This window comes from Anser brachyrhynchus, assembly GCF_964034855.1.
Source record: "Anser brachyrhynchus genome assembly, chromosome: 2".
Classification (NCBI taxonomy): Eukaryota; Metazoa; Chordata; class Aves; order Anseriformes; family Anatidae; genus Anser; species Anser brachyrhynchus.
Genome location: NC_137695.1, coordinates 156,007,290 through 156,033,217, shown reverse-complemented (window position 1 = coordinate 156,033,217; position 25,928 = coordinate 156,007,290). Strand labels below are relative to the sequence as shown.

General features: G+C 40.5%; 1 protein-coding gene across 8 annotated transcripts in view; it reads left to right on the top strand.

Moving 5' to 3' along the window:
• Positions 1-25,928, top strand: part of FAM135B (family with sequence similarity 135 member B) — a 262,573-nt gene that overhangs the window by 34,938 nt on the left and 201,707 nt on the right. For 4 of the 8 annotated variants that reach the window (XR_013945897.1, XM_080578506.1, XM_080578509.1 and 1 more), the window contains exon 1: positions 12,571-22,664. The exons of 1 other annotated variant lie outside the window; for it this stretch is intronic. The gene's annotated coding sequence lies outside the window, so the exon portion shown is untranslated. Of the gene's footprint in view, positions 1-6,321; positions 9,990-12,570; positions 22,665-25,928 lie in introns of those variants that run through there. 3 more of the 8 variants (XM_080578507.1, XM_080578503.1, XM_080578513.1) reach the window with 3 other exon arrangements.

Below are 25,928 nucleotides of genomic sequence, written 5' to 3'. Positions count from 1 at the left end.
GATATATTTGCCATTTTGGGTTGATGAGAAGAGATTAAATTTTCATTTTGTTTCAAATAAAAAATATTTTCTCTTGGTTCTTTTTGGTGATGGGAAATGTATGTTTCTATCTAGTTACATAGCAGTACTTCAGTAATTACTGTTTGACTTTGCTGGGTTACATAAAAAAATATCATTACCTCTGCTATCTCTTCATATTCACTTCTAGTGAGCTTGCATCCTCGTTGGAGGGTTTTTCTTTTCCCGAGTGGGTAAGTGCTGCTGAGCATGTGGTACGAATTCTTACTGCTAGTGCCCTGCTGCAGAGATTTTTGGCATGCCCCAAAAGTCCAGGTCAGGTAGGACTCTTCCATTAGATTGCAACAGAGCAAACTGTTTAGCGGAAGGAAGGGAGGAAGGGAGGAAGGAAGGAATTATGGCCTCTTTTTTTTTTTTGACGTTTGCAATCTTTCTGCCTTATTTTGGACCAGATCATGCTTGGGCTCACAACTTCAGTAACTATAGTAACTACTGTGGTGTGTTACATATCTCTGACAGATTTTTGGGACAGACTTAACCACTTAATATGTTTTTCCCAAATTTTTCAAAGATAGTTTTAAGACACAGAGGAAACTCCATATCCCAATATTGGTACAACCTAGCAGGAGATACCACGACATTAATGCAGCATTGCAAAATAGATAATCTAAATACTAAATATACTACATTTTGAGGTTCAGCTTTGTGTAGTTCCTCATTTTTTCCTTTCTTTTCCACAAATGAGCCCCCTCACATCTCTAGAAGGCACTCCATCCCATTCATGCTATTCACACTACAAATAGCTATTGCTATTTCAGGAACTTTATACTTAAACAAAACAAAAACAATTTAGAACTATACAGACAGGAAAAAAAATAGAAATCAAGACTTATTATGTGCTGTGCCACTGGCAGTCAGCCTTTGCTTCTTCCCTTTCTTTCCACAGGCATCTGTCTAGGCCATTCATATCATGGGGTCTGCCAAGCTTGCTAAGCCTTGTTAACTCTCCAAGTCTGTTGCTCTTTCCTCAGGAGCAATGCCACTAAGCAGCTAGCAAAAATGAAGCTCTTCACTTTGTACACTATTTCAGAGCCAGATTTTGGAGGGCCACACAACCATAAATTCTGTCTGCAGCTGGTGGGAGAGTTTTAGCTGCCCTGTACACCTGAGAAACCCAGTCTTCTTTCAGTTCCAAAAATTGCTGTCAAATTAAACATAGTGTTGTCTGAAGGCATTGTCCCAAATAAAATCCTAAGTGAAAGAAATTAGAAAAGAGGGAAAAAATCACTCATTTTTTTCCATTGGTTTCCATTACTCATGTTCGGCAATACATTGGTAACTGGCAGATTTATTGATTCTCTCTTTTGCCTAGTTCAGGCTTTCATATAGAAGAGTGAAGATGTTTCAAAAGACATATCATGTGGTTCTGAAAGCATAAGAAGTGGCAGAGAGTTTGTGCAAAAGCAGAAATAGAACTCAATGAGCTAATAAAAAAAAAAAAAAAGAGAGAGAGAGAAAAAGAAAGAAGGCTGAATTTTAAACAGCTGCTGTAAAGTTGCCTTTTATGTCCACTTCAGAAACTTGACCTGCTGCTCAAAACCCTTGCTACAGCTATTTTCATGAAGGAATCTTATTTTCTTCTTTAAGGGAGAAACACATAAGATGAAACTATAGGTATTTTAAAATTCCTTTTAAATCAACTTTCACCTGGTGAGGACCTGGTCCTGAAGACACTTCAGTAAATTATCATCAATCTAGAAAACACAGAAGTCAACTGTCATAGCACGAAGAACTGCAATCACAGTTGCTGTTGATAATGTTGGAAAGAAACTTCTATTTTACAACTGTATAAAAAAATCAATTTTATTTTCTTTCAAGAGATCTCAAACAATCATTTGGTCCAAAGCTGGATGGTCATCATTATTTGGACAAAAAGACGTGACTAGTTTTATACTTTTAACTGCTTTGAAATAATTTCATTGAACAAAACAAAAACAAATGAACAAATAGTGTGGTTTTGTCAACTGAGGTTTTAAAAAGCAAAGCAGAAAACACATTAGGATATATAAAGATTGTGCTGGAAGTTACTGAGAATAAAGTGCATTTCTACTTGAGATAGTATGTGCAGAACTGATGCCTTATCTCCAAAATGGTATTTCAGACCTCAAATGAATGCAAAGGAAGATGATGACTCTTTGAGTACTGGAAGAGGTCTCTGAAGAAAGGCTGTGAAGTTTAATAATATAAAACAAACAAAATATTTAATAGTCTAGAGGAACTAGATCAAGAGCTTTCCCCATATTTGAACATTTGGACAAAAGAACAATCAATGAAACTAGGTAGTGAGAAGTTCAAACTCAACCAAGAGAGCTGTTATTTCCCACACAATTTGTGATTAAGCTGTACAAACTCCTGAGAGCGACAGTGAAAGAGAATTAGAAAGGGATTAGATGTTTGTACATGGATAACAAGAGACTCGGTGCCGGTGGTATATCTTTTGGAGTGGATCATAAATCCTGTGCTTTGGCACCTGGAAGGCTGATAGAGATCGAGTGAGGTGGATCAATTTTTTCCCCTGTACTGTGTCATTCTTTGGAACCTGTAATACCAGGGAGATATAACATACTGTAACAAATGGACTTCTTCTCCAATCCAGGATGGTAATTTGGGATATCAGGCAAAAGCATCTTATGCTTTCAGCTAGGAGTTCAAATATGATTCAGCAAATGATGTGAATTAGATATGCACTTGAAATTAAAGACTTGTCTAAGTGTATTCTATAGGAATATATTTGCTGTCAAGAAAATGTTCCTGTTCATAAAATGTTACAGAAAAATGAAGTCAGCATGAATTCAAAGTTTTTTTTCCACTGAGTATTTTAGAGCTTTTTATCCAGTGCATATTCACCCCCGATACATTTAGAGAGTACTGCAAGCTGGTCTCAAGTTTCTTCTGCTTAGCAAAATGTTGTCACTGCTGCAACGTTCTTTCCATCACAACTTCTTGGTTCTATCCTTAATTTTTTATTTATTTATTTTTTTGTTACAACGGTTTGCAAATATAGGAGCTTTGTTCAGAACAGATCTGTGTAACACAAGCATATGTCTGTACCAAAGCAAAATTTTCAAGTGACCTGTAAATATCTGTGGCTCTCTCAGTCAGGGAAAAACAAAACAAAACAAAACAAAAAAACTACAGTTCATATCCTGGTAACCTAATCTAAGCAGTTTTTTTTTTTTTTTTTTTTTTGTGTGTGTGTGTGTGTGTTTCTAGTTTACTATCATTAATCTTGCTGAACCACTTCTAATTCTTTGGGTTTTGTCTTTATGAAAATATCAATGATCACTCTGAGAGCTCAGATTTCCAATTAACCTAGCTGGCACCTTGTCAGCTTGGTATTGTCTGGATTCTGTGGGGCGGTAAAGAACAGCTCTAAGCACCGTGCTTGGTTGATGTTTGTGTTTTTTAGAGAGAAAGTTTTTTGTTTTCCTGTTCACACAACATTTATTACAACATAGTTACAGGTTGAACTATGTACAAGTACACCTATAACATTTTTCTAGGAAAGTAGAGGCAAGCCATAAGATATGTTGTATTTCTGGATGGACAATGCATTTCTCTGATACTGTATTGTTTAATTTCAACTTTATGAAAATATAATGTTGAAGAAAAAGTCCTTGATGAGTCTTTGCTCAATAGCAAGGTGTAGGTTCCCTTTTTAATGGACTCATAAAGGGAATGGTGGCAGTGTTATTTCAGCCTTTTCTAACATCTAAATCTATCTAAATAATTCAATAAAAATCATAGCTACAGTGAATCATAATTAAGTTTATGAAGGAAAAACAGCTACTTCATGGAAAAGTATGAGGAGAATCCCTACTTATCATATTCTCCAGACACATTCCCTGTTCACCGTCAACATAACTGCAGAGAACACTTCACTCATACTGAGCAAATAGTGCAATTCTAGCTTGAGAAAGTTAAGGCCAGAAGATATCCTTGCATTGTTTAGTACAGCTGTTAAGGTTCTCCTGGTTAGCCTGTGTTTAGTTCTAAGTCTAGCTTGACATAACATCCTGATCTCCAAATTGGAGAGATATGGATTTGATGAGTGGACCATTCAGTGGATAAGGAATTGGCTTGAAGGTCACAGACAGAGAGTGTTGGTCAATGGTTCCATGTCCAGGTAGAGGCTCGTGATGAGTGGTGTCCCTCTGGGATCTGTCTTAGGACCAGTGCTATTTAACGTCTTTTATCGATGACATAGAAAGTGGGATGGAGTACACCCTCAGCAACTTTGCAGACAACACCAAGCTGAGTAGTGCAGTTGATAGAAGGAAAGGATGCCATGCAATAGAAGGAAGGGATGACATGCAAAGGGACCTGGACACGCTTGAAAAATGTGCCCATGAGAACAAAATGAGGTTCAACAAGTCTAAGTGCAAGGTGCTGCACCTGGGTAGAGACTCAGGTACACACTGGGTACTCAGATGGGAGTACAGACTGGGAAAAGAACTGATGGAGAGTAGCTCTGCGGAGAAGGACTTGGGGGTTCTGGTAGACAAAAAGCTTGACATGACCCAGCAGTGCGCACCTGCAGCCCAGAAGGCCAACTGCATCATGGGCTGCATCACCAGATGGGTGGGCAGCAGGGGAGGGAGGTGATTGTCCCCCTTTGCTCTGCCTTCGTGAGGCCCCACCTGGAGTGCTGCATCCGGGTCTGGGGCCCCCAGCACAAGAAGGATGTGGATCTATTGCAGCCTCATTGCAGCCTTTTAATATGTAAAGGGAACTTACAGAAAAGACAGAGAACAATTTTTTACTTGGGCAGATAATGATAGGACAAAGGGCAATGGTTTTAAACTAAAAGGGGGGAGATTGAAGATAGACGTTAAGAAATTTGTCATTTAGAGGGTGGTGAGGCACTGGCACAGGTTTCCCAGAGAAGCTGTGGATGCCTCATCACCCCTGGAAGTGTTCAAGACAAGGTAGGATAGGACCCTGGGCAACCTGATTTAGTGGGTGGCCAGAGAGGCAGAGGCCCATGGCAGGGGGGTTTTAACTAGATGTTCTTTAAAGTCCCTTGCAAGCCAAACTCTTCTATGATTCTATGGTTCTATGATCTTCCAGCTTAGATGACAAGGCTATGATCCTCCAGTTTAGATGACAAGGGTATTTAAAGCAGCTGATCAAATTTGTTCAACTAGGCCACACCAGTTTCTCTGTGCACCCAGTTAAGCATTTAAAAACTGATTAAAACATTTAAAGGATCAAACATTATGAAAAGTTTTGAAATGGGGGAGGCTGATATGAGTTTGATATTCAGCCGTCTACATTTACATCTGCTCACTTAAGTAAGACTTCCTTGGTTTATAGGACTTCATATGCCACCCAGTTTCTTTGACTCTTTTGTGTAGTTAAACTTTCAAAGTACACTGTGTTCTTGAACAGCTTCTGAATGCCTGCTTGCTTTTGGGGTTAGAGGAGGTGAATATTAGTCAAACAATTTTTTTGTACCAAAATAATTGGATCAATTCCCTTTAGTTTGTCTTATCAAAATCCTTTCAGCTTGGTGAAATTCTGCCTTTCAAAGAATAATAGTCCACAAAAGACTTTTTTTTTTTTTTTTTTTTTTTTACCACAGAGAAGGTTAAATAAATAATCAAAGGAATGAGAAATACTTCAACACACTCTAGCATTATGCAATCAGTGTGACTGATGTGATTTATAAGTCTTTTACAACTCCTTTTGCTGCCAAAGGGACTGTTCCATGAAAAATATTCTGCAGAGTAGGAGAGATGATCTTTTAGGTATGTCTTATTTTTATGACGTGCATCAATGTAGTTTCACTAAATTTATAGAAAAAGCCCACTAGTCACAAACAGCTTCCTTTTGCTTCCCTCCATCCTTGTTTTCTACTGGGGTTCCCTGCTTGGGGACCATGCCATCCTTTTTTCCTCTGAACTACTGAGCCAGCAGCCCAGCGTTGTATGCCTGTAAGGAACACAACTATTTTCCTTGCTACATGCTTAATATTTAATACATAACATTCAGCTCTGTGTTAAAATGTTCAATAGACTATACATTATTCAGTAAGGAAAACTTAGCATGTTAAATAAATAGGAATTTAAGAACCATTTATATAAATGGGCCTGATAACCTAACATTTCCATTCTTTATTGTAGGTTCATTACTACTTTTAATTCTTTCATTATTTGATTGAGTTGAAAGTGAAGCAGTTTGCCATCCAGGACACTTCTAGCACTGACCTCCTTTCTTCTAGATAAGTATAAACGTGCAGTTAGTACCTAGTCTGAGTGTGTAATGTATGTAAAATTAATAGATGGGCAAAATCTGCTTGAGTGTTACAAAATTAGGACAAATGAATGTACTGGGTTATTTATTTTTTTTCTTCTATATTTTTAGAGACAGATTTAGAGACATTTTTGCAGAGTCTTTTTTTATTAAAGAGGGCAGAGGATTCATACTTGCTGGGACATGTGAATTACTTATGCATTCTCAGCTCCTATTGTTATTTATGTTACAATAACAACAGAAGTCCACATAAGGTTGACGTGCTCTGCATGCACACACTAAGAGTAAGGTATTTTCGATGACCCATGGAGCTCACAACCATCTGAGTCTGGAGAAAGGCCACAGAACAGCAGCATAGATTTTCTGTGCCTTATTTATTTACTAGAGATATAGGTATTAAAAAAAATAAAAAATCTGGGGGCATTTTATTTTCAAGATATTTGCTTGCCGTGCTCCCATTTAAATAAATGTGAATTAAGTGCCAAAACTATCCGCTAGTGACAGCTAAAAAATTATGCCTTGGGTAAAAGCAAGAATTGCCCTCAAGTTTGCTGATGCCCATTCCAACATCACTTTTTTTTGTTTGTTTGTTTTTGTTTTTGTTTTTTTTTTAGCATCACCATCAGACTCATTTGGTGGTTATATATAATAGTACTAACGTTCCCACTCCCAATGTAGAACCTAGAGATGCTATGGTATGATTGCTCAAGAAGTAGGAGGGATGACTGTTAGCACTTATCCTGTTTTCCTGCAGCAGCAGAAATTCAATCTAACAAATCCCCTCTGAGATCTGAGGAAGATGACAATGTCTAGTGGTATCAAGAGACAAAATTTTTTCCCCTCTCTTCAATCCATGACAAACCTTATCAGGTTTGCCTTGGCAAAACCAGTGTTCTCGGATTGATAGAAATTATCTTGTAATTTCCAACCTAAATGTATTTCTGAACATTTTCTAACTGATCTTGTACTAGTATCATGCTTTAAGTTAGCTAACTCTTCCACTATCTTGACATTCATCCTTTACAAGCTTGAGTAACCATTTTCTTCCTTATCTTTTGTACTCCTATGCCAAGTCAAGCTTTTTGTGTGCTTTTGTCCCTCAATAATCTCAGCTGACCTTTTCTGTTCTTGTTTCCATTTAAGTTCATTTCTTTTTGAAAATAGATACCTAGAAATGTAAATAAATTCCATCCAAGGAATTACAACTGTACGTGTAATTTCTTACTTGTACTAAAACCATTTCAGAAAACCTTGCCATGTATGCATGTATTTGTACTCTCAGAGCTTGGCGAGCACCATGAGTTTGTGTTGGCTTTGGCCTTGCTGTGAGGAACTTGCTCGTGAGTCTGAGCTCTGATGTCCACACAGAGGAAGAGCCATGGAAATGAGCAAAGATGGGGTGTTGTTTGTTGTATGTGCTTTAAGAAAGGACATAAAAGGCCACAAAGGAAATACATTGGCATTGAAGACACAAATTGGTGTTTACTTCCTGTCTAGGGGACACAGTTTTATCCTCATGAGCATATGATTTTTTATCCCTTCGTGGAGAGGTCATTCGGAGACATTCTCTTTCTCCACATGAGCATGTTGCAGTAAGATCTCTACAGAATTCACAATAAAAAAAAAAAAATAATAATAAAAAAAAAACAGATGAGATTGTATTGAGTGCCCAGGTGCTAGTGGGGGCTGCCCCGTGCCAGACGGCCCCATGGCAGGGCCCAGCTGAGCCCAGCACCAAGCTGGCGGTGCCTCGGGGAAAACAGATTTCTGAAAGGGCAGAGCCGGCACAGGCCGAGGAGGAGGCCCAGGGCGAGGGAGAAGCAGCAGAGGGCCCAGGCCCCAGGAGGAGGAGGGCAGGAGGGGCTTCAGGCCTGCAGCAGAGACTTTTCCCTGCCAAGGTTAGCCCACCACAGTTCTTAGAAGGCTTCTCAGAGTGATTTCCAAAGGATGGTGAGTGTCACTTTTGTTTTACCAAGGGAGAAATACCCATTGCGGGGTCAGTTGAAGTGTCCCTTTCACCCCGCCTGAAGGTTTACCATGCTGATGCTGCTTTTATCCTCAATTGCCAGATGGCTGAGAGAAGGATCTTGGCTCTCCTGGCTGGCCCAGAAGAGACAGGAAACACCAAAGTTGTTATCTGGGTTTGTGCAGGCTGTTGAAAGCCAAGTCTGAGCTGGAGAACATATAACATAGATACATGCGGCTGTACACAAGTTAGTAAGTCCTTCTGAGAGCCCTTGAGATATATTAGTTCAGGCTTTGAGCCACACTAATGCAGCTGTATGTCTGTGCCTATACACTCAGCCAGCAGAGACCGGTTATTTTTGTTTTCTCTGCCTGCATAAATCCACAGGATGTATTTTCAGAGACGCCGGACTGAGGTTTGCCAGAAGAAAAAAATCCTGGCTTGAAAAATAGCAGATTTTTTTTTTTTTTTTCAGCGTTTAGAGGAAAACAGTTTCTCAAAACATCTAGGTGCAATCTGCATAGCACTAAGTGTTGTGTGTGAGTTACTGCGGTGCCTGTATTTGCATTTATGCTGAGAGAGCAGTGCTGCACCAAGAGGTGTGTTTGTAAATAGTACTGGCACATCTTTCTGAATTACAGCAGTCTGATACGTTTCTGGTGGTGAGAAGAGACATGTTAAGGATGTGCAAAGGAGTTGAGCATGATTGATTCATCCCAGGTGTGATTTGGAGCTTTCTCTGAGACCCTGGTTGACTTTTTAAAAAGAGTATTCATCTAAGCTGTCCTGCAACGAGGGTGGGTTGTCTCAAGTCTTTATAGGCTGCCTGCTTCTGGTAGCACAGAGGAGCTAAACCTTTGGATGTGCCTAAAACATGCTTATAGTTTCTGGTGTGCATGTGACTTCTGCCTCTATTAAAAGTCATTAACAGCTGGGAGTAACAAAAAAATAATCTTTTTCTCTCAAATGTAGGAAATTGAAGTGTATGACGTAGTAGGAGAGGGGGATGCATCACTGAATGTCAATGTTTGCTGAGGTAGAGGAACTGTGGCTCCAGGCTGGAATGAGGAAGCACAAAGTGAGATGGGTGCCAAGTCTCGTGTTTGCTGTGTAAACACTTATTCCTGGGCGTTTTGGTGGCAGTAACTCAAACGCACTTGCAGTATCAGTATGCATACGAGGGTGTGAAGGATCCTTTTGGTTTGGTCCACAGTAAGGCTCCTGATGTCTGTAGAGTTACTGCCATGAGTTATTTTCCATCAGCTGCAGGAAGCATATAAGCAACAGTCTTTCAGCCTGGAAATCTGAATGAGATTTTTCTTTTCATGAAGTTTCCTGCTTTGGTTCTCAAGGAATACTTAAGACAGAAAAAACAGTGCTATGTAATTATGATAATTGGTGTAGATATTTAAAGTTAAAATATTCTTAATTAATTATAGAATGAAAAAAAAAGAAAATAAAAATTATTAGATTTTTTTTATTTTGGTGGCTGAATGATGAGCAGTAAATTTGATGGTTTGTTTCTAGTCTGCCCTCTAGTGTCCAGGACACCGTATCCTCTGCTTGCTCACGCTTGCTCATGTCCCAAGGACTTCTCTGAGTACAGGAAAAAAATACATGGAGTGCAGAAAAAATGGAAATGGAATAAAGGATGAAGTGGTGGAAAAAATTTTCTGATATACTTCACAATGTGAGTTTAAAGAATTCAGTTTGTTTCACTGATTAGTCATATTAGAGAAATAGGAGAAAAGGCTACATGGGAAAACTGATCAACAGCTCCAATCTCATCTCAGATTTCTGAGTCTTTTAGAAGATAAAGCTGACAAAATCTTTGTACATGTGCAAAATAATGACAAGACTGACATTTTAAGATACCTGACTGAAATAGTTATTTAGAAATAGAATTAAGTTTGGGGTGCTTAAAAAAAATTAAATGATATTTTAGAACTTCAAAAATACCAATTTGAAAATATTTTAGAAAACTTTTTTGTCTTAGGTATAGCAGAACTTTTGTCTTAGTTAATAACAGAACCAGCATAGTTCTGTAAGACCCGAACTCGTGTTTGTGCCTGTACATAAAAAAGCACACATACAATATATAATATTGTGCAAGACATGATTATGAACTAAAATATATTTTCTATGTGTATGTATATGTATATATATATGCATTTGTATTAATTCATATATATATATTTACAGAATGTGCATATATATGAATATATCTAAACAAATAAACATATAACATTAAATAATATTTAATATACAGAATATATAATACATATTGTATATATATTATATATTACTCATACATATATATATATGACATTGTCCCATTTCAGCCTGTTTACTCAGTGCACAAAATCACTGCCAACTGCTTGTTAGGTGGTACATCATCATTCTGCATCCAGCCTGACCCTGCTTGTTCGTTATGTTGCAGCCGTAGCTCAGCAGAGGATTTACTAATGTTCACCCCAAAGTGAGTAATGGCAATTTTTGTTTACAGAGCAGGGTAGAGCAAAAACAATTCCACTTTTTTTCTCTGTTTCCAAAAATAAAAATAAATAAAAAAAAATATATGTGAGACAATCTGGCCATATTAATGAGTCTATTTCTGACTGGAAAGAGAAAGGTCCACCTTTTGAGGATTGGGATCCTGGAGGAGCCTGTGCAGTTCATGGCAAAATAACCAGGGTTTGAATAAGTTTTCTCGAGGTTTATGCCATATGTAGACGGTAGGGGATTATGCTGACACCTAATTGAAGCATAGAGGGGATATTACCATTCCTTGCCAAGCAGGGCAAACACGGGCATGCTCTGTGATGGGAACTGGACAAACCAGTAGGTAAGGGTTCTTCACTTCTCTAGAGGCAGGCTACTAGAAAGGTCTTTACTGCTGTCCACCTTCATCTGTCCCTCCTTTCTCTTCAATCATGACCTGAGTGTTGGAAGGGAAGTGGGTCATGCAGGCTTTCAAGGTGGAGGGAAATGTTTACTTTTCCCTTTGCACTGATGAGAGTGAGTCTCTCTCTTGCCCCATTTAATTTCAGAGCTGGGTAATGAAGCCAGCGCTATTGCTGTGTTTGTGACTGGAGAAAAAGGGGAAATAAAAAATAATGTGATGTAATGCTCTGATAAATTCAGTGATTATCTTTAGTGTTCTGTAGTTCTCCTTGTTATTAGTTTGACATACACCTGCTGTGCCAATCTGTTAGCCAGAATGGCTGTCGTCATTGAGAAGTACGGATGCAGATTATCTCTCTGTTTTTCCCTTTCACAGTAAGTGTAAGGCAGGCTACTTAGAAGATTTGGAAACAGGGAAAGAGACTTCTGTAGTAAGCCAAGTCATAAGTGTCATTAGCATAATGCGGGAGGCCTTTAGCTCAGCTCCCTGCTCAACATGGTCAGCTGTGGTCAGTTAAGATTGCTAAGGGTTTATTCAATCCAGTCTAGAAAGCTTCCAGGGATGGTGTCTGCACAACCTCTCTGACAGCTTTTTCCACTGCTTGATTGCCCTCATGGGGAAAAAGTTTGAATCTCTCTTATTTAATCTTATGCCTATTGTCTCTTGTTACCACTACCAAAACTGGGGTAGTGAGGTCTGAAGAATGCTGAGGAGAGGGGTTCAAAACCTCACCTTGATCTACAAGCTGCTCACTTGTTGTTTCTGCCCAGGAGGCTGTTGGTCTTTACTGTCAAGGCTCACATTCAGCTTAATGTCTTCCAGAACCCCCAAAGCTTTTTCTGCAAAATTGCTCCCCAGACCATCAGCCAGTGTCTCTGTAGTTTTCAGGGTTTCTTCATTCCCAGTCTCCTGTACTGAATCAGCAACTCCAAGGATACAGCAGTGTTTGCATGGGCCATGTTTTGCAATTCTCTCATTGATCGCTTGCTGGATCTATACGTAAACAAGATGATTTCTCCCCAGGCTATGATGTGGTTTCCAGATGAAGACTGAACTACAGTTCTGTTGCTGGGTGCAGAGTACTGCAGAGTGCCTCATGCTCCCACCTACAGTTTCTGCCATAGACTGTACACACAGAGTTTCCTACTTGCACTTCTGTGGTGGGGAACAGCATAACGTATATTTGAAAGATGGGCCTGTGCCCAGGGCATTGGGTTTGACTGGGGCTGATTAAAGCTCTGTAACTGTTAGTGCAGGCAGTTTTTGTGGTTTTTTTTTTTTTTTTTTTTTTTTTTTTTTTTTTATGCTGGGGTGGGATAGGGCAGGGGAAACAAAACCAAAAACATTCCCCCCCCCCACCGCCAACAACAACAAAGAGTGCCTTTCCTTCTGTCACAGGTTTGTCCAACCTCTGCAGTCACCCCTGGACTCTGACCATGCCAAATTGTAAAAGGTGTATTGCACCTATTCATAAGAACAACATACTGGTGTCAGTAACCAGGTTGTATGGTCTCAGTGTTAAATATAGGCCTACATGGCTGGGACATGCAGTGAGAGGGTGCTACATTGCCATCACCCTGAAGTAGCTCCATCTCCATGTCTGCTCAATCTTTGTCCTCGCCATTGAGGTAAACCAGCTGGTGGCATGTATTACGACTGACTCTTGTTATCATCAGAAGCATACAGACAACTGAAGAGGAGGAGATGTATTTGTGTTGTGTATTCACGGACTTCAAGATAAATTCTGTGCTATAGCAAATGCCTGAAGCCCTCCAGTTGCTCTCTGCACCTCTGCTTTACCTCATGCTTTAGACTTACACTAGTTCTCATTCTCTCTTCAATAAATAACACAACATAAGATAAGCAGCAGATGTCTACACAGATATTAAGATACACAGATATTAAGATGTACTTCTGTGATTTCTTATGCAAGGTGATATCTTTCACCTTTCTTTGAACTGCCATGGACTAAAGAGCCTCATATAGCTTGAGTAGCCCCTCTTTTACACAAACCCTTAACATTCAGCTTAAGGTGAAACACGTGTTTTCATAACCACTGTTTGGCCTCACATGCAAGAGAGGATTTTTATTTTGTTAAGCATTAGGTTGATAAATCAGGTTAGTTTGTTTGCTGTTTAATTTTTCCAACCACCCAGGAGACAGGTGAGAATTGGTCCTTTAGCACTATATAGGCATGGTCTGTGGGATTTCAGATGTAAGACTGAGACTCAGAAGCTGTCCTCTGAAGTGCAGGCAATTTTCTGCTTCCAGTCCTCAATTTATGTAGGCAAGTTCAAAAACTGTAAGGCATTTCAAGAAGCCCAGTTGCACTAAACTCCCATCTTTCTATACGAACAGTATTTTTTCTCTCTGACCAAAAAATCCCAGGTTTTACTTTGATTTTCCAGTTAAGTCTTATTCTGAAAATAATAAATAAAATGAAAGCAGGCATCAAAGGGAAAGCTCTCCTGAAATGAGTCAGCGGCTGTTCTATCTACAAAATGAGCAGAGAGGGCCCCCAGAATCTTGTCCCAACATCTGATTATTCCTCAGGCTTTGTGGTGAGTGCACTTGCTATAATACATAGGAATCATGCAATAGTTGTATAGTTAGGTTTGTGTAATCATGAGCTGGACATTTGTTTGAATTCATTCAGGAACAAGGAAGAGCACAAATAAAATTTAATTTAAAACAAGAAATACTTTTTTTTTTTTTTTAATAGTAAGATCTCATGAAATTTGAGTCATTTACTCAATGAAAGAAGACTCTCAGCCATTAACACTTGTGAAAGGTTTAGTTTGATCTCTGCTTCTAGCTTGCTTTGCTGACTTGCCAGAACCCAGGAACTCAGCTTTATGGTATACATCACCTTCATGCCTTTTTGGTTACAGGTTCATTGCTCCTCTCTAGATAGGCCTATTGTAGCCATTACAAACTTGCTAACTTGCTTTTCTGGGAAGGATCTGAGGTTTCCTGCCTATTGATAACTCAAGAAAGGAGAAATGAACACAAAATAGATAGAGAGAATCATTGGTTATGTATTTATGTCTCCTTGTAGAAAGATTAGTAGGTTCACTTAAGTAATATACTGCTACATTTACACTCCCTGTGGAAGTTGTTCCAAAGCAATCTGCAATGTAGACGTGACTTAAAAGTTGCTACACTGAGCTCCTTCTACCGTGTGATCACTACATTCCCTGATAAAGAGTCCATCCACAGCTTTCCTGTAGGCTCCTTCCCGGAGCCTTCTCTTCTCCAGGCTGAATATCTACAACTCCCTCAGCCTGTCTTCACAGGGGGAGGTGGTCCAGCCTCTGATCATCTTTGTAGCCCTCCTCTGGACTCATTCTAATACTTCCATGTCCTTCTTGTGCTGGAGGTCCCAGAGCTGAACTCAGTACTCCAGGTGGGGTGTCATGAGAGCAGAGCAGAGTGTGGCAATCCCTTCCCTTGACCTGCTGGCCATATTTCTTTCGATGCAGCCCAGGATACAGTTAGCTTTCTGGGCTGGAAGTGTACATTGCCAACTCATGTTGAGCTTCTTGTCAACCAACACCCCCCAGGTCCTTCTCCTCAGGGCTGCTTTCAGTCCATTCTCTGCCCAGCCTGTGTTTGTGCTTGGCATTGCCCTGACCCAGATGCAGGACCTTGCACTTGGCCTTGTTGAACCTCATGAGGTTTGCACAGGCCCACCTCATGAGCCTGTCAAGGTCCTTCTGAATGGCATCCTTTCCCTACAGCGTATCGACTGCACCACACAGCTTGGTGTCATTGGCAAACTTGCTGAGGGTGCACTCAATTTCACTGTCCATGTCACTGACAATGATGTTAAATAGTGTCAGTCCCAGTACTGACCCCTGAGGAACACCACTCATTACTGATCTCCACCTGGACATTGAGTTGTTGACCACAACCCTTTGAATGTAATTATCTAGCCAATTCCTTACCCACCAAGTGGTCCATCCGTCAAATCTATGTCTCGCCAATTTAGAGATAAGAATATCATGGGGGAACATCTCAAATGCTTTGCACAAGTCCAGGTATTTTGGTGTCAGTTCTCTTCCCCTATCCACCAATGTTGTATCTGCCAAAGCAACATCCTAAGTTGCTTTGCTGAGACCTGTCAGAACTGTTTATAGTTTGATCTTACTTCTTCGTAACATTGATCTTCCACTTTGATTTAAGAAAGACAGTAATGTCTCTTGCAGTTTCCATATTACTACTGTTTAAATGGGGCTGGACCATATGGAGCTTTTAGCTGGCAATGACACAGTTGAGAGCCTCTGGGCAAGTGTTCAGGGAAAGCAAATAAAAGCAAATAAAGTGGATGTCATTGTGGGAGTCTAATATAAACCACCCAGCCAGGATGATGACACCGATTAATTATTCTTTAAGGAACTAAGAAATACCTCTAGATCAGCTGCCTTTGTCCTTAAGGGGGACTTGAACTTGCCAGATATTAACTGGGAATATCACACAGCTGATACAAACATGTCCAGGAGATTCCTAAAACACCTTGATGATACCTGTACCTTCTTGGTACAGGTACTAAGGGAACCGACTAGGAAACATGCCCTCTGAATCTACTGCTTATGAACAGAGGTTTCATGGGTGAAGAGGAGATTGGTGGCCACCTTGGACATAGTGCCCATGAAATAGTTGAGTTTAAAATCCTTAGTGATAGGAGGAAAACTGCCACCAAAACTTCAACCTTGGATATGGGGAGAGCAGATTTCAGGCTTTTCAGGGAACTGAGCAACCTGAAATCTAAGTTCCCCTGGGAAACTGTTTTTGAAGGCATTGGGGTCTGTCAGTGCTGTTCAGTTTTTAAGTACCACCTCCTAGGAGCGCAGGGACAGGCAATTTCAGAATGTTGGAAGTCAAGCAGGTGGGGCAGAATGTCAGCTTGACTGAGCAGGGATATTACTCTAAAGCTTTGGTGGAAAAAGAAAGTGTATGGCCGCTGGAAATGAGGTCAGGTGACATGGGAGGACTACAGAGATGCTGTTTGCCTTTGCAGGCAGAAAATTTGTGCGGCAAAAGCTCAATTAGAATTGAAGTTGGCCAGTAATGTGGGGGACAATAAAAAGAGTTTTTAAAAGTATGTTAACAACAGAAGGAGGACTGTATGAAACATTGGTCTATTACTCGATAAGGATGGTGACCTCACAAAGAGGGACATAGAGAAAGCAGAGACATTCATTGCCTTCTTTGCCTCTGTCTTCAACACCAATGGTAGGATAGATGCCCTGGTGCCCTGAGTTGTAGGACCATGACTGTGGGAATGATAATCTCTCAGCCAACCCCAAACTTGTGCGGAGTTTGCATGGATGCATGTAAGGGTTTGATTCATCCAAGGGTACTCAGAGAGATGTTTGATGTCATTGCAAGATCTCTCTCAATTATTGTTCAATGGTCTTGGGAATCCCAGTTGACTGGAAGCTGGCAAACATAAACCACATAACATAATATAACATAATATAACATAACGTAAACCACAATTTCAGCTTTCAAGTATGCTGTGGCTTATCTAGAGACAAGTGAGGATGGTGTTTCTCTTCCACTTGGAGGGCTGCAATGTGAAGCTTATTGAATTAATATTGGACAAGTTTTTAGTTCTGCCTTTTTTTCCCCCTAAATCATTATATGCAAACTCCATGTGATAGCAAGGTGCTACTAGTACTGCCTGCCAACTGGTATTTTGCATTTAAAAGACGTATATAAAAAAGAAGCTGAAAACCACTAGGGAAGAGTCTTAAACAAACAAGTCCATCTGGCTGTTTAGTAAATTACTATGTGTTTTAGGCGGGAGTGATACCAATGAGTGTTGTTAAGGTTGTCCAGCATTTCTTATAATAATGCTCTAGCTTTTATCACTTATAATTTTGCTGTGTCTTAATTGCTTGGGCTGAAACTCTCTATGCAGGGGCATCTGCCTTGCACTGAATTAATTTTGGAAAACTGTAGCCAAAATAGTTTAGCTGCTTCTGTAAATGAATCGAGGAGAAATAATCAGTTTTGCCTGCATTAGAAATGGCTCATACACTTTTCTTTGGAATACTTGCGCTTATGTGCTCCTGGGAGCAGATACTCCAAAGAGAAAAGAGAAGGAGAGATGTTCTTTCTTTTGTGTCCATCACTCTGAACTTCTGACCATCCTAAGCTAGCCCTTAAGTGTTTGAATAAATACAGTTTTCTGGTGTTCAGCAGTAACTAAATATAAGCAACTAAGTTCCCTTGACATGCCAAGTGCAGTGGATGATTTCCAGACTGCATCAAAGGCGACTTTCTCTACAACTTGCCTTCCTTTCTCTGGGCTGCTGTGGGTTGGATCAACTCCAAGGTAGGACACCAAGTGGAATACCCAAGGCTCCCTGCACTCTGACGAGGCTAAATGGGGGGAGGAAGTTGCCCTTGTGATTTGAAGCACAAAATTGGTGTAGGAGGTGATGAGACCTAGGAAGAGACAGAGTGCATTGGGTTTTAGGATATTTTAGATTGACTGGGTTGGGTGTGTGTAGGGTGTGACTGAGAGGCAATATGTGTATGTGAAGAAAAAATGAGTCTATGCTTAAAATTAAAGAAGAGATTGGTAGTGGGTGAGCTAAGTGGATAAAGACTGGGCATTTCTTGAGTGCTGCTGGGATCAGCAGGGTACAGGACTCATTCATGATTTCAGAGAATAGTTGATATGGGAAGGTACCTCTGGAGAACACCTATAGCAGGTTGCTCAGAGTCTTGTTCAATCAAGTTTTGAATATTCTCAATGATGGAGACTCTATAACTTCTCTAGGCGATCTGTTACAATGTTTAGAGACTTCAGTACAGACCTTTAGAAAGTCTCAGCTGAGTGTGTGGGTCTCTGAGGAACTCCATGCTGTGTTTTCCCATGTATAAAATAAGTGGTAATGACAGTCATTTTTCCCATAAGGGTGTTCAGAAAAATAGTGACTGTGATTCTGTGAGATACTATTGCAGCTCATGAAGGTGTATATAGCTTGATATTTCAGGCCCAGATTACTCCCCAAATCCTCCATCCCACTTCCCCACAGGCATGAAGCTGAACCTGGAGGATGATAGTCTTCCACACTTGGGCTCACTTTTTGCTCTTACCTGCATTTGGGTGCATTAGTGCAGCTTCAGCCATGGATGATCTGAGGAACATATCTCCAAATTAACCTCCTGAATTTTGCAGAGGCCTCTAAAAAGATGCGCTTAAATAGATATATCGCTCACTCCTTAAAGGTATCCAGAATTTGTTTATCTCTCTTTCCTATAGTTCACTATGTGTAGATGTGTTATTTTTCCAGAACTTTTTTCTTTGACACACAGACACTTCAGAATTTGTTTTTGTGTTCCTAATATTGTTGTAGTTCCTTCAAGTCCTATCAGTCGTTTCTGTCATCTTAAGCACTTGAAGTGTGCTTAGTTTATTTACTCAGGATTTTCTATCTAGTTTGCAATCTTCAAGAGTTGTGAATGAGATTATTATATTCCAAGCTTTCCAATTGCCTTCTGGGTAAGGAAAACACTGGTGGATAAGGTTTTTTTCTGAGCTTTTTCTTATTTGAAGAAAGACTATTGACTTGGCAGGTTGGCTGTAGCAAATAAGATGATGGACTGTAATTGAATGGCAGAATGAAACAAAATATTGAATGGGTAACAGCTGAATGAGGACTCTGTGTCTTTAGGATGTGGTTAGTATAAGGAAAGGACTTATAAGGGAAAGTATAAGCTTATGTCCTTGAAGATTTTCTTGGATACAGCTATTGTGAGCAAGACAGGTCTTCATGATCCTTGTATATATTATATGATACATATTTTGTGTAAAATATACACTTAGTAAAATGACGGAGTATACTTTATAGAGCAAGGGATTATTCTCTTTCTAGTGCTATAGTTGTTAGTGTTAGTTCTCCGTATGATATGTAAAAATGTCGTATGATTTATATACACATTTATACTGTGATACTCGCTTAGAATCTGTTATATTTATTAGCTCTGACTTTCCCAATCTACAACAAAATAAATATAGATACATTCTAGTTAACCATTCTGGACACACTTTATCAAATAGCAGCATGAAAGGCATCCTCTGATCCCCTATCCTGTTTTTCTCCTTCTCCCTTTACTTAAACGCTCCTTTGTTGCATAGCATGAAACTGGATTATGTGAGACTGAGTTGCCTACCATGTCAGAGGGTGTTTCAAAAATGCTACAGCAATATGGTATTTTGCTTCCGGAAAGAATCTTGGTCTTCTGAATAATCCCAGAGAGTCCAAGGGATCCAGCAGAAATCAAAACCCCAAGATTTGAAAGTGCTGCCTGTTCTTGGACCAGACACTTTCTGCTTGGACCATACCTTTTTCTGAAATAATAAAAACTGAGGAGTACAAAGAGACAGTGCCGTAGAAACTCTGCATCACAACCAAGAGGTAAATTCAGCTTCTCAGTTAATCAAATGAGCAGCTTGTTTTTTTTTTCCGTTTTTTTTTTTTTTCTTTTTTTTTTTTCTGTGCATTAACTACAGAGCTGTTGAACACCCTGCTGCTTGCCTAAAGCATGCATTTGGGCCTACCTTCTGCTCTCTAGCTGTGGTGTTGACGTGTTACACTTCCCCAGTGCAGTGTCAAAGGGTTTTTCTTTAACTGATTTGCTTTAAAAGTCTGAATTAGGCTAAAATGACTTACCTCTTTAGACTGTTAAAGAAAAATTTGCTAGAGATAGGATTGAGATGTATAAACACAGGTGTCTAATACCATCTAAGGTATCTGTAATTCCTGGCTTAAAACTATGACACAGTCTCTAGATTAAAAAAAATAAAGTTCTGACTAAAAATGCTGTCTTTCCTCTAGGATGTGCCAAACATGTCTGTGAGATGTCCTTTTTACAGAATTGTATCTACTGATATCAACATACTTTACATATTGTACAGGACTTAGTTCCCTAGTGTGCTGGTGCAAGTCATTGCTAGACGTCCTTGCATGACTGAGGACAAATGAAATTTTTTATTTTTATTTTTTTGGTTGTAGAGAATTACATTCACATTGTACTGCTGAAGGTCTGCACTCTGCAGGTGCCAGACATTGAGGTAAAAGAGCCGTGGGTTTTAGTGGGGTGGATTTTTCCTCTGTGTTGCAGGCCAGTGCCAGCAAGAGAATTAAGGTGGTGTAACAGAGCCACAGCCAGATCCTCAGTGGTGTCACAAAACCATGCTGATCTGAAGCACCTGAAGCCAAAGGGACCAGACAGCTTTTCTCATACATATTTTTGAACTCAGAGATGCAGCTCTCAAAAAATAGCCCTTATAAGCAGAGATGGAAAATATATGCTTTCAAGCTGATTACGTGTATCTCAGCAGTTACATTTTGCAACACACTCCCTGACTTAGCAGAAATAAGATCTGTCTGTGGTTTCAGTGATCTTTTCAGAATAACCACACATTTTGCTGTCAGCTAGTTACTTAGGGGATGGGTGATTTGGATTTGCTCGCAATCAATAATGCAATGAGATCTTCTCCCCTTGCACCCCAAATCAGCAGAGAAGCCCCTGGGCCATACACCAAGTACTGTTTTTCAGTTTATTTTTCAGGTTCAGAATACTGTATAATTTTACATGTGTGCCATTTTAAAGGTTAAAACAGATAACATTTTTTCTTTCATTTTCTGAGTGGTAGAAAAGCCCTCTGAGACAACTATTCCATATAGTATCTGATCAGGGATCAGAATTGCTGCCTAAATTAATATTAAAAATATTAATTAAAAACCCTATAGCAGCAATGATGTATATAGCAACTAATTTTATAAGATACATAAAGACAGGGAAATGGGAAGTTATTCCAAGGAAGTCTGATTTAATGAGTGCTGGCTGGTGCATTTTGCTCCTCAGATGGGTGGTTCCAGGTTCTCCTATAGCAATGAGATAAACAGAAAATGCCTTTATGTGAACCACATTATGAATCTTCAAATGAACATGGTTTGGAGACACCGTCTTCTAGAATACCTTGGGGAGAGGTGCTGCCAGCACATCTCCTGGAACTCCTTCTCCAGGATAATTTAATAGGAAATACTATCCAGTGCATCTTCTTAGTGCCTTGGACTCAAAGGTTAATATCCTCTGCGGCATCTAGGCTGCGAGCAGAGCTCTGGCAGTAGGAAACAAATCCCTTTAGAAAGTTTCCACCAGTGATTTTTCTTTTTCGGTAGGTTTTAGACAGGGCATCACAACGTCCTGCAAACAGTACCAGCTCTGGAAAGAACTGTCATGGCATATGAATGTTACGCGGCTTTGCACTGACATTTTTGGATGGAAGTGACATTTGATTGTTGTGACCTTGCTGCATCTTGTGATGTTCCAGTGCAGAATCAGAGCCTCGTGACATGCGTATTTGATAGATAAATGGCAACTGAACGCCTTGATTTCACATGTCTCTCTCAGTTAGGACTCCACGTTTCGATCATGTGGCAGCCAATCCACCTTGGATTCTTTCCTTTCTTATTTTCAGGTCCCTAGAGAAAGGCAAAGTTCAGCTTGTTTGCTTCATGTAATTAGGCATGAATTATTAGTGTCCTGGGCTGTGTAAGAAGGCTCCTTTCAGAGAGATTTTTTTTCTCAGTGTTTTCTGTTAGGATGCAGCTCTATCCCTCTCACAAGGAATTGGCTTGTAAGGGGGTTTCTCTATACAAAAAACAAACAAACAAACAAACACACCCACCTTTACAAAAGATGGTAATAAAATCCTTCTTTTAAGCCCTGTCTTAAAGAAAGAGGACTGACCTTCCTTTTAAAAGAAAAAAGTCCAAACTTACATCAGAACAGGAACTTTGAAAATTACTCCCCTCCTCTGCTTTGCTGTTTTGTTCCCTTCGTAACAGAAATGCAGAGCAGCCCCGAAAATAAAACCCTGGCCTCGCAGAAGCTGGTATTCGACCTTCACAGGGCAGCAAGCTTTTCGCCCAGGAGCGTGCAGGGACTTTATTTCCGTGCAAACATTTTAGGCACATTGCTGCCTGTTTTCTCCGAGCTCCGAAGAGCGAGCGACCTCCATCCTCCCTCTGGAAGGGCTTTGGGGTGACCCCCTCCGTGCCCGTCTAACCCAGGGCCCTTCGGTGGGTGCCGAGGAGGAGATCTGGGTGCTGGGGCAGCTGTTGCGCCCAGCAGCTCCGCGCCGCCGAGTTGGGTAACCATAGCAACAGCATCACCGCCAGCATCCTCCTCCTCCTCCTCACTCGCTCTCCTCCTCCTCAGCATCATCAGGAGCAGCAGCAGCAGCAGCAGCAGCAGCCCTGGCAGGAGCCAGAGCCCGGCAGCCGAGGCTGCAGCCAGCCGCCTGCCGTCCCCTACCTGCACCGTCACCCCGCCACAGCACCGGCACCGGCCCCGCTGCTCCCCACCGGGGGCAGGAATAGGGGGAGAGGGAGCTGAGGGAGGTGCACTGCAGAGGGATCCCAGACAACCCAGGTAAGAGCCACGGGGCTGCTCGCAAACTCCCCGTGATCGATGTGGTGTGTGCCTGGCGTGTGTTTGCGTGCGAGTGTTTGTTGCTAGTTTTTCCGGCTCTCCCCTTCCAACGGCAGGGTGATGACAATTCAAGGCAAGCATGTTTTCTGGATCGTGTTTCCCGTCTCTGCCATGCTGCCCCTCTCCGTCTCCTCCATCCTGATGTATAAGGAATAATAAATAAAATTTTAAGAGGTTGTTTGAAAACGGGGTGATTGGGGAACCCAATGTGGTAAGAGCGCCGAACGGCTGTGCTTCCGAAATAAAAGTGGGCAGCAGCAGCACAGCAAAGGTTGACATGGTAATTAATAACCCTTTAAAAAAAATTTCATGCGACAACGCACTTCTGTCTCTGCCCACTCCACAAATAAATCTCTCTCATCATATCCAGCAGAGAGCTGTAAACCAGAGAGGTGTATGAATAGCCAAGACTAGCAACCTCACCGTAGTCCAGAACTGGCACGTTTACCTCAAGTGCTTCAAAGCCAGGCTAAGTCATTGCAATAGCAAGGCAATCATATCTGTAAATGTATATATATACACACATATATATTTGCAGAAACATCTCTTAAACCTTTACACCTTCTAAGCAGAATCAAAAATGTATCTTCTTAAAGATGTGGGTGTGATGGCCAAGCAGTAAGTGATGCTCACTTCATCTATGTATGAGAAAGCACGTATTGAATGCATTTTAAAAGGTAGGAATAATAGCTCTAATCCAAAGGCATACGGGGACAGTCCTTTTCATTTTAAATACAGAAGGGATCCAAAGCTGTGGAGTGTCCTTGTGCAGGCAAATATCTGTGGATGAGTGTGTACATGTCTGGGGAGCGTGAGGGGGAGAGAATAAGAAGCAAGTTTAAGCCAAGCCGTAAGTGTTTGCTATGTAATGACTGCAGAGAGCTCTTTTCAATTCCGTGTAACTAGTATTATATGTATATATTTGTTATTATTACTATTATTATTTTTTTGGTCAGCTTTGAGGAGAATGAGAGCTGCTGCTGCTGTCTCTGTCTCCTTCTATAACCCCCTGCTCTCCCTGTCTGGTGTCCTTATCTTCCCCTGTCCTCCCCAAATCATCCTTGTCTGCATAGCTGGAAATGCCCCTAGCTTTAATAATGATAAGCATTTTAATAGAAGGCTTTTGAGTTTGTCCCAGAATACGATACAGTCATAACTCTACTTCTTATTTATACTGTAGGGACAGTCTGGATATGACCCAATGCCAACCAACACAGTCAAGGGGCATCTGTCTTTCACGTGAAACCTGATTTGAAAATCACAGGGCTTTTTTTTTGTCCCAGTCCCGTGTTTTGCTACTTGCTTGCAGATCCCCCTAAAATCAGCTGGAGCTGGGAGATAACCTGTGATTTCCCAAAGAGGTATAGAACAGAACACAGAATTGGGCCCACCTTTGTTATCTGATCATAAACACCTTCCTCCTGCAAGCTACAGGAAAGCAAGGAATTTGGGTAGGCAGGACCTTATGCCTGGTTCTTATGCAGAAATGTTGTAAAAATCACCTGGGACCTATGTCCCATTGCAAGTGAACTCGATGGGATGAGGGACAGAAAAAGAAAACAGAGACAAGTATTTGGAATCAGTGCTTTGATTTGCAAAATAATTTCCTTAAGAACCTGACCTTATCGTCACTACGGGTCTGCAAAGGGCCATTTGACCCATGTTAACAACAGTGCTCACGGACATCAAGTTTAACTGAAGGGGATGATTTTGGATCCTTGTGCTATTTAAACAGAGGCACTGTAAGACTACAGTCATCAGGACATTGGACTAACCTAGTCACGTTACAGGGTATTTCTGCATGAGATTTGGTGTCTGCTTCAAATCAGAGAATGTTTCAATTTTGAAACTTCTTCTGGGTAATAACAGGGAATAAAAATACCTATGAAATTGCCTCTAAAAAGAGCACAAACCTCATCATGTTTTGGTCACGAAGACATCAGAGACAGGATTAAAATGCTGTTTATACGTGTTGCGGAGATCTAAAGTGCACCTCAGTATGGCATGGAGCCGTGATCATCTCTCACCAGCACAAGCAAATGACTGAAGGTCAAAGGGCTTTTGTAGTGTTACACATTAACACCCTGAAAATATTCTTCTGTGGTCTTAACTTGCTGCTAGCTGTGGGTAGATGAGTATGAGAAAGGGAGAACTCAAGCACAGACTTTTGATTGCTGTGGGGCTGCAAAACTTCTCCTGGAAATGGCTCTGGGAAAGGCAGGAGATGTGCATTTTTTCATAAACACTGCTTTGTTATAAAACTCCTCTGTAGAAAAAGCACTGTGAAATGCTGTGTGTTTTTGGAAAGTCAGAGCACTGTATCTGATATCACCGTAAACATCAAAGATTTTTCCCACCTCAAATAACCAATTTTTAATGATTAGTGTCCCTCACCTCTACACCTCTTTCCCTTGTTTAAACTGGAAAGCTTAGGAGGGATTATTTTAATTTTGATTTCATTTTACCTTACGGCTTGTTCTATTATATTTTATTTATATAGCAAAGGAAGAGAACAGTTTTTCTATTGATTTGTGCACAGCTGTTAACAGCTGGTCTCTTGATGCCCACTTAGTGTTGTTCACTAGCGCATTTCTAAGGAAAAAAAAAACAAAACCAATTTTTGCATCCAATGATATTATTAAGCATCTTTTAAAATCCAGATCCTTATTTGCATTAGTCACCCGCTGTGTCTCTCGGAGCTCAGAACAAAAGAAGACTTGTACAATAGTTGCTGTTCAGAAGTCAGCATTTGCCAACAGGTTGAAACAGGCATTTCTGAAATGCTGCAGCCAGGGCTTTTTTTTTTTTTTTTTTTTTTTTTAAATAAGGAAGCTGCCGTTTTCCAGATCCTACCATGTAGTAACCCGAGGCAAGAGAAGATTTGATGATCAATGTTGTACCTTGCATTTAGTTTGACAATGCTATTCATTGTATTTTGAGGCTGCGCGTAAACTGCCTTTTATTACTCCACTCAGTAATCATACTTTGTGATTCTCCTTGTTGCAATATTGTAATTCTCTGCCTTTACACTATATGGTGATTGGCTAGATCTGCTGCTTAATGAGGCAGACATGTAACCATGGAAAATAAAAGTTTTCCCAGTGAGTGAGGGGAGGATGAGATCTTTTCATCAAAGATTGGACACTCCATACCTTGAAATTAGCTGGAGCTGTGGTCTTGATAAGGAAATGACCTTTTTTTTTT